Source organism: Alosa sapidissima, chromosome 15, assembly GCF_018492685.1.
Source record: "Alosa sapidissima isolate fAloSap1 chromosome 15, fAloSap1.pri, whole genome shotgun sequence".
Taxonomy (NCBI): Eukaryota; Metazoa; Chordata; class Actinopteri; order Clupeiformes; family Clupeidae; genus Alosa; species Alosa sapidissima.
In genome coordinates this window covers 17,346,079-17,361,757 of record NC_055971.1, presented here as the reverse complement: position 1 = coordinate 17,361,757, position 15,679 = coordinate 17,346,079, and the positions used below count along the sequence as shown (strand labels likewise).

At 40.3% G+C, this 15,679-nt stretch overlaps 1 protein-coding gene across 1 annotated transcript in view; it reads right to left on the bottom strand.

Moving 5' to 3' along the window:
• The window catches only part of LOC121684493 (complement C4-B-like), a 53,532-nt gene that overhangs the window by 21,360 nt on the left and 16,493 nt on the right, over positions 1–15,679 (bottom strand). The window lies entirely within an intron of this gene.

The window sequence follows — 15,679 nt, the reverse complement described above, 5'->3', positions numbered from 1 at the left end:
AGCCACTGTCCTGTAACACCCAGACACTGTCCCGTGACACCCATGACTGTCCTGTAACACCCAGACACTGTCCCGTGACACCGATGACTGTCCTGTGACACCTAGACACTGTCCTGAGACAGTTTGCTACTGTCCTGTGACACCAAGCCACTGTCCCGTGACACCAATGACAAATGTTCCAAATGTGAATCACTTTGAGCTGCATTCTGTGAATGAAAGGTGCTATAATTAAGCATATTGTTATTGTTATTATGATTATTATTATTATTATTATTATTATGTAGAATCATTTATGTCTTTGAATCATTGTACATGTATGTATGTATGTATCTTAGACCTTTTTATTTGTTTTGTTTTAGATAAAAGATGTAAATTGTTTTACATAAAATTGTACATGTAAAAATCCTTCTTTGCTTTATGATTTTTGAATTTTCAAAGTTGTTTGTTAGAATTTTTAATAAAGATGACTTGTGCTTTAAAGTAGTAGCTCTGGATTTGTGTTTTGTTATCAAGTAATGTTCAAGCACAGCTGACATTCAGCCAACACTCAGTCAGATCAGTTAGTGTGTGGGCCAGTGCATGCCCGGGGACCCAGGCAACCCCTTAGCCAACACTTTGATAAACAATAACACCCACACCTGGGCCGACAGACAGATAGATAGATAGATAGATAGACACTTTATTTGTCATTTACACGACATGGGAGTATGAAGAGAACAGACCTTTTGATTGAAAGATACATCTTGCTGATGCGCTGGGACACATCATCAGTGATGTAACCTGGGGTCACTGGGTGTTTCGGGTCTTTCAACATCAGACACCCTCGCCCAGGCGACCCGACCAGAGTTGATCAGACTCCGGCCTGTGTCCCAGCAGCATTCTTCCACGGATCAGCCCTCTTGATCCAAAGCCATCTTGTGGCTCTTTCTGCGGCTTCAGTTGCAGATCTGATGGCCTTCCTCTTTGCCTCACCGGTGAGGCCCAGCATGGTGAGGACTTTGCAGAGGGACCGCCCTGCAAATCCTCGGCATCCCACCTCCAGGGGTTCACAGTAAGTCCTCCAGCCTTGGCTCCTACACTCCTCCACCAGCTCCTGGTACTTGGCACGCTTCCGCTCATTAGCCTCCTCCATGCGTTCTTCCCAGGGCACTGTCAGTTCCAGAATGATCAATTGTTTGGTGGAATCAGAAACAATGATCATATCTGGTCGGAGCCGTGTTGTTGTTATTCTTGCTGGGATCTTCAGCTGTTTGCCCAGGTCCACTTCTAGCTGCCAGTCTGTGGCGATAGTGAGGAGACCTGACCTGGCCCTCGCTTGGATAGTGGGCTTCTCTCCAGCTCTGTGGAATCTGATTGACTGAGGCTTGCTGTAGTTCTTGGTGGTAGTAATGGCCTTGGCTATACTCTCAGCAACCGCCTTCAGCACCTGGTCGTGGCGCCAGCGGTAGCGCCCCTCTCCAAGGGCTTTAGGGCAGCTACTGAGGAGGTGTTCCAGGGATCCCCCTCCTGGACACTGGAGGCAGGATGGTGTCTCTGCTTTGCCCCAGACATGGAGGTTGGATGGACTGGGCAGGACATCATAAACAGCTTGGACTAGTAACCTGATGTTAAGGGAGTCTGCTCTCCAGATGTTGGGCCAGGTGATCTTCCGTTGCAGAACATTCTCCCATTTAGTCCAAGCTCCCTGTTGTCCCATACCCACCATCCTGCTGGCTCGTTCTTCCTCCACGCCTGCCCGCACTTCCTGCTGGATGAGATGTTGCCGCTGTTTTCCCTGGGCCTTGTCCACCCTGGTTGATGGGAAATAGCCAATACCTGCGCGTCCTGAGGCTATGGACCCCACCAGTACCTTCTGCCTCAGTCGCGACTCTGCCACTTCCAGAGCCTCGACTGCCCTCCATTTCCGGCCTGTTCGCACCTGGATGCCAGCCGATGCCACCTTTTCATCCCTGGATTCCCTGTACTGCAGGGCTTCTCGAGTTCTAGTCACCATGAACTCTTCAGTGAGTCCACTGAATGGAAGCTTCAAGGTGTTGCTACTGCCGTACAGGGCAGCACTGCTCAGACTTCGGGGTAGGCCAAGCCATCTTCGCAAGTGGCTGCTGATCTTTCTCTCCATGGCCTCTACAGTTGTAATGGGTACTGCGTATACTAGCAGAGGCCACAGGATGCGGGGCAGGATGGAATGCTGGTAAATCCAGGCCTTGAACAGACCAAGTACTATAGTGAATAATAAATAAATACAATATAACATAACATAAGTGCTTGTTTATGGAAGTCCACAACAACCATCTCCTTGGTCTTGGGGAGTTTGTTTTCCTTGCATAACAAAACAATAAGTCATTTTACGGCGTATGGGCCACACTTGGGGCAGAGCAAATCTTTATGTCAGTTTCCACTGATTGGGCCATGGCTGGGCATGGGCAGGGATGGGCAGTATTTCTAATACATGTATTTAAAATATGTATTTAAAATACAAAATACTATTTTGTAATTTGTATTTTATTGAGATGATGAAAATGCCTTCGTATTTTGTATCAAAATACTTCAGTATTGTGTATTTTTGTATTTTCAAAATACTTTAAAAATACTTTCTGTGAAACACTGTGATGACATCTATCTAACTATCTATACTGTAAAGCACGAAATGTCTGTCTCTGTCTGTTTGTGGCACCCTTGCATGGTCAAGCTGGAATGATTAATAGGCCCCAAAACAACTATAAAATATAAAAAATATTTTATATATATATATATAAAAAATAGTCTGAATGCAACACTGTTTGAGAAGTTAGTTGTGCTCAAGGCATCAACTGAGGAGACACGACTAGCTAAGGTTACACACACTCCTTTGCTCACACAAGGACAGCACAAGGACTTAAATTCACAAGCTTATATTGCAACACTTGAGTTTGCTATTTTCCTTTCTTTTTTCTGTTTTACAGTTTAAATTTGTCTATGTTCTCTGACCTGTGAAATATTTCAGTGCTATGGTAACTTGATAAGATACCTCAAACAAGGACATTTCCAATTTTGCACATTTTAAATAACAAATGATTGATAATGTCATAATAATTGCCTTCTAATTGGCTCAACTGATTGGATGGTATTAATGTGACAACCTGATTTTTATTTTTACTTTTTTTTTGTATTTACATTGATAGAAGTTGTGCACACACCAGTTTTAGGTGTATACAAAATTATTCAACTGTGATGAAACTCACTATAAGTGTGGTAATGATGGTGTTAAATAACTTAAAAGGTTAAAATGCTACCTAGCTTAAATTTCTAAATCAGTCATCTATTTGGATTGCTTGTCTTTCAGTTATTGTCACTGATTCATAGTGGGCAATCTATTACACCAACTGGCTGGAAAGTGCAACAGTTGTAGAGTCGGCATTGCATGTCGCTGCAAAACAGTACATCTCCAAACTTATGAACAGTCACTGTCAAATAAGGAATTTGAAGATGACATCCGAAAAGCATTAGATTGCATAGAAAACTGATTGATATGAATACACTGTACAGTTTATGTAGTAATAATGCACTGGTTATGAATAACAACTATTTTAAGTAAACATACAATTAGGAATGCAATTAGTAGCCTAAAGTTTTTGTTCTAAGATTTATTTCTCTTTTGTGGCCCCAATTAGTCCAGGAAACTAGCAAAAATGTTACAGACTGCCATAATCTGTGATGAAGATATCATAGATGTTGACCTTGTGCTCGACGTAATGATGCCTGAGGTAAGGAAATTTGAATATAAAAGCCATGCCATATTATGATCAGTGTGGTTTCTCCAGAATAAATAAACCAAACCATACCAAACATGCATATTGTCACTACATTCTCATGCTATTTCCAATTTGAAATCTGTTTGCATTTGAAGGTTTCCATCAACATTGTCACGAACCACGAGGGTTTCTGCAGGTTTCTGGCGGAGAGGTTCATGTCCATGCACCCAGCATTGGAGTAACAACCATTGCTGTTTTTTTCTGTATTTATACATTCTTTTTTCATGTATTAGTTTTTTATTTATTTATTTATTTATGTCTTATTGGATTTAAATTTATTATCTTCATTTCATTATTTACTATATGTGTGTACTGGGGAAATTTGTTTTTTTTTGGTGTTAAGTTTATGGTGTATTTTGTTCTGAGAGAGAACTGAACCATGCAAGGTTTTCCGTATTTAGATTTACAAAGCTTTTTTGTTTACAAAGCTTTTTTGTTCTTATGTTTAGAATTAAAATGTGTTCTCCAAAACTGTCCAGTTGTCTGTTTTTGTGATCATCTACCCATGGATGGCTACAACATTTGGTTAAGCAATCCTATGACTTAACAGACCTGGGGGGTATTCCAAGTACATGGTTTAGTGATAAACCTGGGTAACTTAACTCAGAGTAAGTGGTAAACCTTCTACAACAAGAGCCCTATGGTATTGTTTTGTTAGGAGAATGAAGCCATACAGCTCTTCTATTAGGAGGTTTACCACCTACTCTGTGTTAACTAACCCAGGTTTGTCACTAAACCTCGTACTTGGAATACCCCCCTGGTAAGATGCCTAAATATTTACACATTTGCCTATAATAATTATCTAAACAATTATTATTTATTCTTAAAAAATTTGCTGGCACAAGGAGTTTCATTAATTATATTTCCCTTTATGCATGCATGACGATAAACTACTTGAACTTGAACTAATGCTGCTTGTGGAATATCAACAATATACATTAAGTGTTTAATATACGTAGGCTATTTGTTGTAAGTAAAAAGTGATTTATATATTTCTTGGTTACAAGTAGCCTAGGCTACAAGTTAATAACAAATAGAACAGAAAGAGGTGGAAGGTAGCCTAATAGGCCTAGGTGGCATAACAAAACATTTCCAAAGCAACTGAGGTCGACAACGGATACTTGTGTTTTTATTTGGCGTTTTACCTAACTTTACACTTTCCACGACGAGACAACCATCATGACAGCGCTACACACCTAGCACACCTTTACACAAGACAGTTCTGCCAGGCACAACGTAACTTAAGCAAGACAATGCTGGATAAACAAAAAACATGTTTTACAGCAGAATAATATTGGCCAGACGTCGCCCTACATTCAGCGTTGTAAGTTATGAACCCACTTTCTACAAGCCACATGTCTTCCTAACATCCCGACATTGAAATTGTATTTTCCAACGAAACAAATAAAGACAAAAAATAGCTTTGTTCGTGATCTGTCTAGAATCTTTGATACCACTAGCCAACTTCCGCAATACAGTGCCACAAGACAGTACGCAACTTCCGCAAGACAGTGCCACAAGACAGTACGCAACATCCGCAAGACAGAGGACAGGACAAAAGTACGGTACAGTACAGTTTCGGCTCTAACCGCCTCTCGTAAATCTTCCATTGCACAGAATGATTTTGTAGCACGTGCAATAAATGACAGTCGAAAGATACAAACAGTGCTGCTATCAATTTGCTTGGTATAACCGCATTTATAGTTTTCTACAAATGCAATCAATCAAATGGGCCTCCATCACTCAACCAACGCTAACGGTAACATTACCTAGGTCCTTATTGATATTACAAGATTAACGTACCTGCAGTAAAAACCAAGCATGTCCGATAAACATCCTCACTTCATCCTCACTTACACTTCATGTGAACATCGTCCTGTCCTTATTAGATGTTCGCTGCGGTAAATTACAGTCCTTGTAGGAAGTGTCCATTGTTTTTCCAACCCACTTTTAACTTCCAACAAAATTACGTCTCACTGCAACGATGCGCCATCTAGTGGACAAACGACTACTTATCGCCAATACTGAAAATGCAGCCATGATAATGATGATGAATATTTTGGCTTTCTTTTGATCCTACTGAATATGTATCGGCCGTTCTAATACCGATAGTATGTGGGTGCCTGTGTGTGTGCATGTTTATATGTGTGCACCGCCATTTACAGGCCAATGAGTGTACAGTCACTAAATGTACACATAACCTAATTTTTTTAGCCCCCCCCATGGATGAAATTCTATTCTACGAAACTTGGCATACCCCCAGACCCCCAGAGAATGCCAGGTCAATCATACACATAAAATTTGGTGCAGTTCTGAACATCTTTTGAATGACAACTGAAGATAACTGAACTGAAGATAGGGGCGATTAAAGCAGAATAATATTGCATTTTCATTTTTTACCGGGGGGGGTGGGCAAATCACAAATGAGTGATTATGAGCCAGGTTGATGTGGGCCCTTGAGACCAACATACCATAAAAGATTCACAGAGAACTGTGTCTGCCCTACCCTCCTTTCGGGGGGGTCCAGTCCAGCGGGGGGGCTGCAGATCAAAACGAAAAATGACGGTTCCATGCTATCCATGTGGGGGTACATGCCCACCAAGTTTTGTGTACCCCGATCTTTCAGTGTCCCGGGAATCCTTGTTGGTGTACGTCACTAAATGTACACATAAATTATTTTATTGTAAGGCCCCCCATGAACGAAAGTACACAAAACTTGGCATGCATTCAGAGGGTGTCATAATGATCCTACACTTTTAATTTCGTGCAGTTTTGACCTTGTCAGCCAGAGATATTGTGATGAAAACACCAAATTTTTTGCTTTTTAATTTTTAACTAGGTGGCGCTATACATGAAATAAGTGGTAATGGGATGGGTTGACATGCCCCCTTAAGACCAACATACAAAAAAAAGGTGGACCTCCTAGGCCCTACGGTTCTCGAGATATTCACAGAAAACTGTCTCCGGCCACCTACAGGCCAGTTGGTGTATAGTAACATAAATGAATTTATTGTGTGGCCCCCCATGAACGGAATTCCACAAAACTTGGCGTGCATACAGAGGGTGTCATAATGATCCTACACTTCCAATTTCGTGCAGTTTTGACTATGTTAGGTCACAGATACCTTCAATTACACCACCTCATTTTTACTTTTTTGTGTTTAACTAGGTGGCGCTATACATGAAATGAGTGGTTATGGAATGGGTTGACATGGACCCTTGAGATCAACATACAAAAAAAAAATGGTCCTCCTAAACCCTACGGTTTTCGAGATATTCACAGAAAACTGTGTCTGCCCTACCCTCCTTTCGGGGGGTCCAATTCAGCGGGGGGGCTACAGATCAAAACGAAAAACGATGGTTCCATGCTATCCATGTGGGGTTACATGTCCACCAAGTTTTGTGTACCCCGGTCTTTCAGTGTCCCGGGAATCATTGACGGAAATTTGGGCATGCGAAAAAGAAAAAAAAAAAGAAAACAAAAAAGAAAAAAAAAAAAAAAATCTGACTAAACCTATATGACCGCCGCTTCGCTGCGCGGCGGTCATAATAAGTGTGTACCAACACAGTTGATGTAGTGAATTAGTAGACCTGTTCCAAGACATCGAAGACACAACATACATGTCATATGTACATGTAAGTAATTAACTGGTACACTTAATAGGTTTATTCCACTGTATCAAAGAGTAACAAGGTTGTAGCAGCACAGCTGTTACAAGGATACAAGGATACAAGGAAGTTTATTGTCACATGCATATAGTTACTGGAAGTAAGAAATGCAGTGAAATTATGTCTGGTGTCAGCCTATTTGTGCATTTATGGGGGGGGGAGGGGAGTGCAGTAGAAGAGGGGTTTAGTAGATTAAGTGGCAAGGGCTGCATAAGAAAGGTGGGGGAGGATTGGGATTGGGGGGTTGGGGGGGGGGCACCAACAAGGAGCACCCAAGAGCAAAAAAACATGTACACTGAAGACAATGAGGCCTTGACTGGAGCTAAGAATGGCTTGTATATCAAATCTATCATGACCAGATTTACCCCATCCAGCAGGTCTCAGGTCAGCTCTTTGCCTCTGATGAAAATGTAGGCCAATTGGCAAAGTTTTGTAAAAGCACTCAGTATTACAATGTAACAACTAAGCTTATATGTAGGTACCCACAAATACATAATGCAAGTACAATGATAGTACCTGATAGTATATGTTGTTACACAGGTTATACCACCGTACCTAATTAGGTAGGTACACTGTGACACATTAAAATAAAGTGTTACCTATATATACTAACTTCAGTTCAGACCGACAACCTGTTCTCTATTGCTCTCTCTCTCTCTCTCTGTATATATGTATATATATATATGTATATATATATATATATATATATATATATATATATATATATATATATATACATACACACACACACACACATTACATACATACACACACATATAAATGTAGCATGACAAGTGTGTTTACATACAGCAAAAACTTCTGTATTGCCCTCTCTCTCTGTATATATATATATATATATATTCAGTTTTACTGTCAGTTTTACTGAACTGAAGTTATTGCTTGTAAACAGTTAGTGCTGCATGTAAACACACTTGTCACGCTACATTTATATGTGTATGTATGTAATGTGTGTGTGTGTGTGTGTGTGTATATATATATATACACACACACACACACACATACAGTATAACCATGCATACATATGTATTGTATATTGCATTACTAGCCTATTCTAATTTGGTTTGTTCTATTGACATGGAATGAATGAACAGGCACACGTTACTATGGAGTAGGTCTACTTCACAATTCAGATTTTCAGATGATGCGTTGTGGCTGACAACGGCCTTAAAATCTCGAGTGTCTAGGTTTATTGTTGGTTCCTGGTTGCTGTAGTGCAATGATGTCATCTGCTGGCCGTGCCGCGCAATAGCGTCACAACATATGTAATTTCACTGGACATTACGGTAAAAATCTTGTTTTTCCTTACTAATATTCGTGTCATCCAGCAAACATATTGCTTAATTCTTTTGACATTTCGTTCCTTTATAAATTGTAATGTAATATAAAGGTACGTTTTTGAATGTCATTACTCTGACATGTGAGGGATAACGGCCACCGACGTGACCTGTTATACGTGACTCATGGACAAGGGGAAATGCCATTAACTCGGCGTCACGCAGCGGCAATTTTCTTAATATCGATATTTCTCCACATTACTTAATCCTAATTCTGTAATTTTTGCTGGATAAATGTTGTACAAAAATGTAGTTTCGTATCAAAGTGGAATGGTTTTTGTCATAAATCAGCGGCGTTAGTTTGAGCACATAATTGACGTTTTGTTTACATGTGTTCAATGTAAGTCAATGGGCGCCGGTATTCGGCCAATGGCGGCGTCCAAAGAATCTTTTGCCGGATAGAATGACGGCGGTGAATGCAATGGGTTATGGAGCAGAATCGACGGGTACCACGTCGTTCGCTATGATGTTTGCAGAGGTTGGGTGAGTAACAGAAAGATGTGTAAATAACGATCGCGCATGAATGAATTGCGTCGCGGTTGCCGGCACCGCGTGTAATTACAAACATTTGAAACTAAGTGCGTGCGTGCGTGTAAGCGTGTTTGATCGTGTAGGAGAAGGTAGTCAGTTTAAATGTCGCGGGGAATGTCAGGCGAGTTGGGGAAAAGGAGGGGCTACCTTTTCACAGATGTAGGCTACATCAGATGGATACAGCAGAGCATCAGCCTACACTGGCCACTGCAAGCAACATCGCAAACTAGCATGTTCAATATTTCAGTTTGGGACTGTGGACTTTTCTCTTGATGCTGTCATATGGGTGACTTAGTCAGTATGATTTTTGTGGTTTCATTTTAGTTGAGACTATCTCTACGCTTAGCGCAACATAGGCATGTCATCTCTCACTTAAGGATACAAGGATACAAGGAAGTTTATTATCACATGCATATAGTTACTGGAAGTAAAAGGTGCAGTAGAAGGGGTTTAGTAGATTAAGTGGCAGGGCTGCATAAGAAAGGTGGGGGAGGATTGGGATTGGGCGGGGGGCACCAAGGGGCTAACCCAACTGCCAGGGGTCTTGGTGTGTGTGTTGGGGGGATGACAGGGGAGATGGGATAGTGTGCTGTGTATGTGGGGAGAGGGCAGTGTGCAATATGTGTGTTGGAGAAGCTTCCTCGTGAGACAATGTGCTGTGTATTGGGGTCCCTTGCGTTATAGGTTAGCATAGACTGCACGAGCACCTAGTCTATGTTATTCTTTGGCTATGTTATTCTTTGGGTCGATAGCTGAGGCTTTATTTCACTGTTTTTGTCTGCAGCTATAACCAGTACTTATGTATTTATTCATTTTTTGTTTTTTCTTACGAAGGGACATATTATCATATTGCTTCATTTTCAGTCGAATATGCATCACTGTAACGAGTGGGGTGGGGGAGTTTGCATCGTTAGGAGGAGCCACGTCTCTTACCATCTCTAACTTTATACTAGCCAAAGGGGCTCTCTTGAACTCCTTGCGGCCTGTAAAGTATGTTTTGTATATAGTTTGGAATGTTATTATTTTGCTTATAACTTTATTGCGACTCTTTTTTGGCCATGGCGTTTTGCTCTAAGGGCACCAAACGGTTTATTGCTGAAGTTGTTTCCCGGAAAGTTTTTTCCAATCCTGCTGTACTACTACCAATCAGTAGACTATGTCTGATCTAAACATTATATCCTGGAATGTACGTGGCCTGACCCGTTGTTTAGAATTTTTACATCGCAAAGCAATAGCTATAGCTTTAGTTCAAGAATCGCACTTGAAAAGAGAGGATGTGTCCCGCTTCCAAAATAAAAACTACAAGTTACTGGCATACTCGTGCGCCCCTAATAAATCCAAAGATGTGCTTATACTTGCAAAGAGGTCGCTACATATATCCATAGACTTACTGGGAGGAGATGACCTTGGCCGTTTTGCGTATGCGGCTGTAACACTAAATCATTCCAAACTCCTGCTGGTATCCATCTACGCTCCAAACGAGCCTGATCAACATTTTCTGAACAATATCTGTGGAAAACTTCTACAATTTAGTGATCTTGATGTCGTCATAGGAGGAGATTTCAATGCCTCAATTCATCCTCAACTTGATCGCTCATCTAGTTGTAACCCCTCTAGTACAATGTCCTCATCCTTTCTAAATAGGTTCATTACAGAATTAAATCTAATTGACCCATGGCGCATACACAATCCCCATACGAAGGACTACACATTCTATTCTCCTAGGCACAAATCCTTTTCAAGAATTGATTATATCCTGGTTAGTGCCCCCTTGCTTCAGTATATATCCAATATTGTTATATTGCCTATCTTGATTTCAGATCACTCTCCCATTATTTGTAATATCACACCTGCTACAGCTCATGCTAAGTCCCGTAGATGGCGCTTTAACGACTCCCTGTTGTATGATACTACATTTATGGACCAACTCAGATCTGGGCTTACAGAATTTTTGGAAATTAATACGGATCATTGCTCAAACCCACAGGTGTTATGGGTAGTTACTAAATGCTATCTACGAGGGAACTGCATTGCCTTTTCCTCAAAGACCAAGCGTCTTAAAAATAAGCGCTTTGATTATCTTGAACAAGAAATAAGGTCTTTGGAACATCAGCAGACCCAGTCTTTCTCAGAAGAGGCTGCTCAGAATTTGTTATTGCTGAAAAAATAATACAATAGTCTGTCAATGTCCAAAGCCGAGTTCATCATTCACAGAACTAAGCAAAAGTATTATTTTCATTCAGATAGAACTAGCCATCTGCTTGCATTGAGGTTAAAGGAAACCGAGTCCAAAGCAAATATTGATATGTTATGAAACAGTGAAGGCAAAATAATTACAGATCCTAGGGCTATTAATAACAGCTTTAAAGCATTTTATTCCTCACTACATTCTTCAGAGGTGGTTCTTGACATACATGCAAACATTTTTTAGAGAACTTGAACCTGCCTATCTTTCCAGAAGAGGCCTTCTAGAAGAACCTCTTATGTTGGAGGAATTTCATAATGCGGCCAAATCTCTTAAAAAAGGGAAATCCCCCGGTCCCGACGGAATATTCCCCCGGAGCTCTACCTGGCTGTTTGGGATGTTGTTGGGCCCCTAATCTTGAATTCTATGAATTATGCTATTAAACATGGTATGCTTCATAGGGACCAGAATATAGCGCTTATCATTTTATTACAGAAGAAAAATAAAGATCCATTGAGTTGTTCTAGTTACTGTCCAATATCCTTATTATCCTACATTCTGGCAAAAGCCTTGGTTTCCCGGATTGAGCCCTTCATGGATACTTTGATTCATTTTGATCAAACTGGATTTCTTAGAGGGCGACTGGCCGCAGACAATATGCGACGTTTATTGCACATCATTGAACACTCTCACACATATACTGACACTTGCACAGTTTTTTCCCTTGACGCGCTCAAAGCTTTTGACAGACTTGAGTGGGACTTCCTATGGACAGTACTGGAACATTTTGGTTTCGGTCCTAAATTCATATATACCAGGAGTGGCCAAATGTCTTAAAGTTATTCCACCACTTCAGTAGCATGTCTGGATACATGATAAATTGGGATAAATCCTCCTTAATGGCCCTTAACAATATCTCTCAAAACATTCCCCTTCCTAACAATATTGTGTTCACTAAATCATTCACATACCTAGGAATCAAAATAACGGATTCTCTGTCAAGTATCATCCAGTTAAATTTCAGTGAATTCAGCCAGAAAATAAAACTTGATCTTCAAAGATGGACTAACCTTCAGATTTCAATGCAAGCCAGAATCAGTACAGTCAAGATGAATATTCTACCACGCCTGAACTTCTTGTTCTTTATGATCCCATTCACACCACCTCCCAAATATTTTAAAGAGTTAAACTCTGCTGTATCTAGATTTGTGTGGAACGGCAGAAAACCCAGAATAAGCTTTTCTATTTTGCAGCAAACAAAATTAGAAGGTGGCCTTGCCCTCCCTAATTTTCAGATATATTACTGGGCATTCCAGATCAGAGCTATGCGAACATGGACGGATAAAGACAGTAAAGTGCCATGGAAAAGCATAGAATCAGCTATTGTATATCCCCATAGACTTCAAGATCTGCCCTTTACAGGTATAGGACGTCGCAACTCGCACCATAAATTTGGTCATGTTATTTCATCCACTTTAGCTGCATGGTACAGTGCTGGAAAAGCAATAGGCCATTCAAAGAAATTCTCTCAGCAATCTCCTCTATGGAACAATGCTCACTTCTTATCTGATCAACGACCTTTTGTTTATCCTTTGTGGTCGTCTAAAGGGGTTTTTACTTTTTCCAATATTTTTGACGGGACTGGCTTGCGTACATTCCAGGATATCCAAGCAGAATACAACCTACCTGGCTTCTCTTTTTTCTTGTACCTGAGGTTGCGATCTGCTATGAAAGCTAATGGCGTGCCATGGAATTCTGTTTTGAGTGACCACCCAATGTTTAGCTGGATTGATCCTGCCAAAGATCCTAAAGGGGCGGTCACAGTAATCTACAATTCTTTACTCAGTAGTGTTCATAAGCCTTTAAAGATCCTATCAACATGGGATTTGGAACTTTCTTGGTTAGGATTCCACCCGGACTGGGAAACAGTGTGGTCAAACCTTTGCCTTACTTCTAAAAACCTTAGTCATGTACTTATTCATTTTAAGACTATCCATTATTTCTACTACACACCTTACAAGCGATATCGCATGAAACTCATACCCAATCCATACTGCAGTTTCTGTAACACTGACGCCACTGGTACATTTCTACATATGTTTTGGGACTGTCCAGTGATTCATCTATTCTGGAAGTATGTGATTGTTATGTTACATGATCTTACAGATCTATATTTGGATTTGGACCCCTGTTTACTATTATTGAATGATGATTCAAAGTACCAATTTTCTTTACGTGACAAAAAAATGTTGATGGCAAGGTTCACAGCTGCGAAAAAAGCTATTTTACAGCAATGGATAACCCCAGATACAAACTTAAAGCAATTCTGGATAGTCTCATTTCATTACATAGTTTGCCTTGAGTGTACAACTGCAAAGATTAATAAGGCAAAGACAACCACTGTAAACACCTGGATGAATATAGCCTCTGCCCTCAAAGAGCTTCTTTAAATATTTTAGTCAATATGAGTTTGCTGCCAGTATTTGTTAAGTGTGTTGTGTTCTGTGTGTTTTTATTTTTTACTTTATTTCATTTAAATGTTATTTTTATTCTCATCCGAATGCTCTCTCTGTATGATATGTGTTGTTTATTGATTGAAAATAAAAAATCATAATCACAAAAAAAGTAAATATAATGATACCCAGGCACAGGGCAAGCAAAGAACATTGATGGTGATTTAGATACAGTTTAATTTGGCCTCAAGTAATACATTGTGTACAGCCACAACATTGATATAATGTGTTACGACTCCCTTGTGCCCCCTTCAGGTATTCTCTTGTCAGTGCATGACTGGGCCTGATTAGGCTAATTGTATAATTGGAGGTTCCTGGCATCCTCTTTAGGCACTTCTCTTCATTCTTGCAGGCACCTTTCTTCAATCTGGCAGGCACTTATTTTGACTCCTTCTCGCACTGACACATTGTTTTATTTCTCCCTCTCTCTCCCCTTATCTCTCTATCTTTTTTAATGTTAGATTGGGGGGAGACGCTTTCATTGCACCACACAGGCATGCTGCTACATGCACTCACTTTTCTCTAGACATTTAGTAGCTTTATCTTTTTTCAGTCTTTTTCAATAAATCTAAATTTTGCTTTAAAATGTGTTGTCATGTACTTTTTTTCTGTTGCGGTGTGGAACGAGTTATAAGGACTATGGTAACATTTGTACTAATTAAAGTTATCAGTGCAGTGAGCAATATGGTCCTCTAGTGGTACCACAGAATTCCATCGATGTTTGTGATCCATGTTCTGTTTCGATATAACCCACTGTATATAAAGTTAACACACCAAGAACTGAAAGCAGTGTGTCTTATAAGGTGTCCTATGGGCTGTATTTTGCACTCTGGCGCATGGTGTAAAACTCGTTTTCCACCCGTGCAAAGTTTAATTCGGTATTTTGCACGTTTATTTTTTAAACAATGCGCCCAGGAGTGTGGCAATTAACAACCTAGGGAGGGGCCTGGTGCATTGTCTAAAAATCGCTATTGTACACCAGGTCAGAAGTCTATGGCGAGTTGTTTATATGTTATTTTTAGAGCGCATTGCCAACAGTCATATTGGCAGGTGCAAGCACCATCCTTCTATCATTCATGAACGTACACCAGCGCACGTCCATGCAAAACATTACAAATTGCACGATTATAATGGGAAACATGATTAGAACTAGATGTACCGCACAGCGGTACAAAATATGACCGCCGCTCAGTCCTGTACATCTGTTCCGCGAAAATAAATCACACTTCAATTTGTCTCCATATTTTACTCCATCCCCCACTCTTGAAACTTTTGTGTATGCTTGTTTGGCATGCCTGAGTGTGTGTGTGTGGCTGCACAGAAAGTAGCCTACTGGTGCTGAAAAGGTGAATAGATTGTAGAATAGCCAAAGAAGATGTAGCATTGTTATAAAACCTTTAAAATCTCTAAACAATCACAAGTAGGGCAGTTCATCACAGTTCATCCATTGCAACTGGAATGATGAAAGGTCACTTACACCTGTAGGCTACATTGTATTTGGGAAAAGCAAAAGGTATCAGCATAATGTTATTTATTTATTTATTTATTTATAAACAAAAACATCTCTGTCAGTTCCATGCCGTTTTCAACAGCTATCAAAAACAAAGGTCATTTTTGGATGGATGGATTTTTTGT